The sequence below is a fragment of the Battus philenor genome, unplaced genomic scaffold (assembly GCF_028537555.1).
Source record: "Battus philenor isolate CCGP_79_NKW_IND1 unplaced genomic scaffold, ilBatPhil1.0.hap1 SCAF_5, whole genome shotgun sequence".
Lineage (NCBI taxonomy): Eukaryota > Metazoa > Arthropoda > Insecta > Lepidoptera > Papilionidae > Battus > Battus philenor.
In genome coordinates this window covers 14,506,294-14,510,762 of record NW_027181715.1, presented here as the reverse complement: position 1 = coordinate 14,510,762, position 4,469 = coordinate 14,506,294, and the positions used below count along the sequence as shown (strand labels likewise).

Here is a 4,469-nt window from a genome sequence, read left to right as displayed (position 1 = left end):
AAGGAGTGAAAGTATGTGTGTTACCATTTCCTGTTAATTAAGGTATAAAATATAACGACGTAATAATAATATAGCCAAAAAGAGTTTTCGAAATTTCGTTCCAGCATACCTAGTACAAGCCTTTATAAAAATACGTTTATTCAACATATGAAACTTTTAACAAAACTCTTATTATCTATTTATTTTTTAAATCTATTTTGTTTTTGACTCTGCTCCGCAAGGTGTTATAGTTGTGAAGAAGAAGCAGGGATAAATTTATACAGGATGTTTGAAAATAGGTGTAAAAGTTTTAAAGATTTTTGCTATAAGCTACTTCCGTTTAAACACGTTTAAACATTTTACATCTATAATCAATCACCCTATATATGTTATAAGTACTAAGTATTATATACATGTATATCGGATAATAAACTCAATTTTCAAACCCAAAAAGTAACTAAATCTATGTTTAATAAACTGCACACATAAAATATATAGCTATATCCAGTGACAAGGTGAAATATAAAATAATACATTGATACATGATGAAGGTTCACTACTCGTTTGAAAGTGAAAGAGAATAATCTCTACAGATTATTCTCTTTTTACCAAAATGTTGAATTTTTAAAAATAATTTAAGTAAATTACTGAAAAAATACAAAACATAAAACTTTTTAACTCTTTAAAAGTATGTATTTCGTATTATAGAAATAGAACTATTAAAACTAAAACATATAAAACATACAACATAGTCCACAGATGTTTCCTTTGCTGTTTTCGTCCAATATGAGTAAGAGCTGACTTAATTGTTACACGATCACTTAACTTAGCCCAATTAAAGGTTCCTCTTAAAGTCAACTTTAAAATCAACTTAAGCCTTTTAATGATAGTAAGCAAGTTACATGTCGCACAGAATAATTCGCAGAGGCTTTTATTGTTCTTGAGAGGATGGACTGCTACTCGCAAGGTATAACATCCTTGGATGGTGGACCTTATTAAAAAAGTGTAATTCTAGGCTTTGTGGTATTTTGTTTTTGATATTTGAATTAATGTTACTATTATTTTTTTCCATTGAAATAACCAGTTTAATATAGAAATATTCCCAATGGGAATTTGTTCTTACTGACATTTATGTTCCAACATTTCTGCTCATAGTATGTTAACTGAATGCATTATTAACAACTACTACCACTACTACTGCTGCTACTGTTGCTACTGCTACTACTACTAATACTGCTACTACTACTACTATTTCTATTATTAGTATTATTATCATTATTATTATTAATAACAATAAATGATTATTCTTGTGCATGATGCCGTCGCTTTTAGTAGCAACATTAATGAAAAACTTAAATACTTTGTCATCATCTTTTCAGAAGTCTAAGCTCCCACAATAAGACACAGGCCTTCCCCAAAGATATCTATAGGGAGATATAGCATAATCACCATGCTTGGCAGAAGGAGTGATGATCGCAGTGAGGTATTTTGGAATGTAGAGAACGCTCTTGTTCATCCTCTGGAAACGTATTTGTGAGATATGTCAATCTAATATAAATAATTCACTAAGTGTGAGTTATATAACGCGACCTGTGATCGCATATCTCAGTTCTTTTTTTTCTACTACTGCTTGCCACAATGGAAGATTTAGAAACATTTATTTATTGGCTAATATTAAGGAAATTCTAAAAAATCTTACAGAAAAGATTTTCAGACAAGTGACCTCGTCTTTCACTCATTTTGAATTCGGTGAAGTCGGAAAATCAAACCGACTCTACTCACTCTATCGTCATAATAAACAGTTCATTAACAATTAAACTCTATAATAAAATGTAAAAATCTTTAACAACAAAAACAGTCGAGTCATTAAAACTTTTACTGAAGAATTTAACGAACCCTTCTTTCGCTTGTTAATTATAAAACTTAAGCAAGGCAAAATGTTTTTTTTTATTCATACAGAGCAGATGCCTTCGTCCTCATTCTTTGATGGTACTTTGTTGAAGGTTCTTATGCGAAAAAATACATTTTTCAATGCAACTTGTATTTACAATTTAAATAAATGAACTGTAAAGGCAGTCCTTGAGTATTTGTAACAACAACCTTGAAAGTCTTTTAAAAAATTTAAAATGGACAATAATTTACCGACGTACTGGAAAATATAATACATTTTTTTAAATTATTAAATTTTGGATTGATTCTCAATACATGACAACGTATACCAGCTAGGTCAGCTAAAATATGATTCTATTGACTGTGCATATGCATACATTTTACATTATACTCGTACATACATACTTATATACATGTGAATGAAAGCTAAAATTATTGTTAAGTTTTTATTTACTTAAAGCTTCATAAACGTACCGAATTTTTATATATGTATATATACAATAAGTGTCCAATATTTTTTTAACAAAACTTTTTAATTGATGCTTATATTTTTTATTTTTACTTTGCCTTGTTAATTTAGAGGAAGAAAAATAATTTTGCCTATCTCCGTCATTTTTAGTCCAAAAATTATGGAAAAAATTTACAAGGTGTATTGGAACTCGTAGATTACAAATATTCAAAAACCCAATAAAAATAACATAGGCGATTATTATTTTATTCAGGGGGCGACGAGGTCCTTCTCGAGGTCTCTTTACGATAAATCGAAAAAAATAATATTGCATTAGTTATATTTAAATAAAAATAATTGATAACTATGACAAGTGTTATTAAAAGAAAAAAAAAAGAAAAATCTTCGACCGTGACAGGACTCGAACCTGCAATCTTCGGATCCGAAGTCCGACGCCTTATCCATTAGGCCACACGGTCTTGGTGACTACATTCTAGAATCTCAAATAAGACAAACGAAATATTAAATTATTTGGTTTTATTTTCGTAATTATTTATGAAAATAAATAGTCTAGCTGTCTTTATTAACTTTATACAGCTTTTTATATCAGTGAATTTTGAACTGTAAGTTATTTAAATTATAAAGTCAATTAAGTAATGAATTGCTCTTTTAAATGAATTATAACATTTTTTTACATGTGTATATTATATGTCAACCATATGAACGACTCGACAAACCAAGATTCACATAATTAGATCGACTAATAATATACTTTATACTTTTAAATGCTTTGATAAGATTTATTTAATATTATACTTACAATTTTAGATTTAAAACTAAGAAACGTAATGTCTAAGATATCTTGTTGAACGACGTATGCGTACCCGGATTTTATTTTTGAAAACGAAATTAAGGCGCTACGAACTGTGTCAACCCTTTATGATATTATTACCGTGAATATACAAATATCGATATTTTTAATAGTGGAATTTCGTAGTAGCGTTCCGTACGGGATAATCAAGTGGTTATTTTATACAATAGACCTACATTTATATATATATATATAGTTTTACTGCAACGTATTTAAAGATATCATGCTCTCTCACGTGGAATCTAATCTCAGACTGGAAATAATTTTTTCGTGGCCTATGATCTACCGTTGTTCGTAATTTAAATATAATTGTAATTAATTATAATTCAATTATATAAAGATCAAAGACAATTTGCAAAGCGATTTAGAGAGGAATATATTATAAGATATTGTCGACAAGTTAATCCTATTAGAGCTTTGATAGAGGCTTAAGTTCTTCAATAAATTAAAATTGATATCCATATAAGTAATATTGAATATCCTTAGATAAAATATGATTTATATTAATAATGTCCCGTATGAATATATACATAATAATACTGTAATATAGTGGTGCAAAAGTAATGTCATAATGTGAACACGTCTTAATTTTTATATGATATATAAATATGCTCTATCAATTATTAACAACTAATTTTTTATCTATTTATATTATAAATTTTTAAGTATTTTGAAATTTGCTGCTATTTGTAAAAATTAAGACTTGTTCACATTATGATACTACTTTTGCGCCATCTAATATAAATATAATTGACTAAAATTTTATACTCCTATTAACAATTATCTTATATAACATGTTTTAATTAACAATAGACTTTATTAAATACTCTAATTATATATAATTTAAATAATTATCAAGGATGTATTCATGTACAGGAGTATCTTTTGAAGTAGTTGTAAGGATGGAAATGTATTAATGTTTTGACCGCGTCTACGAGGGTTGCTTTTCACAAAGACGCGTTTAATTCACCCGTTAAAAGTTTTAATGAAAAGCTCGGTTTCTCGTGTCGCCGGTGCGGTTTTACCGTTGTATTTGTGACATTACATACGTATTTACGTTTGTGAAAAAAACTAGCTTTTGCACATGTTTTTTTAACTGTTGTTATTAACTTTAACTACTTCAACTATGTATTTAGTAACTTAGATGAAAGCCTCCGACCACAGTTTTCGGACGCTTTTTACAAAATTAACTTATAACGTGGCAACATTAAACTTAGGTACGGCTATATGAAACTAGCTGATTAGTCCTACTCTTCCCACATCCAGAGACTTCTTTGATTA

General features: G+C 28.4%; 1 non-coding gene across 1 annotated transcript; it reads right to left on the bottom strand.

Annotated features, from left to right (window-relative positions):
• Positions 1-2,723: 2,723 nt before the first annotated feature.
• TRNAR-UCG (transfer RNA arginine (anticodon UCG)) lies at positions 2,724-2,796 on the bottom strand. Its single transcript has one exon. It is a non-coding gene; the product is annotated as a tRNA-Arg (tRNA).
• Positions 2,797-4,469: the final 1,673 nt, after the last annotated feature.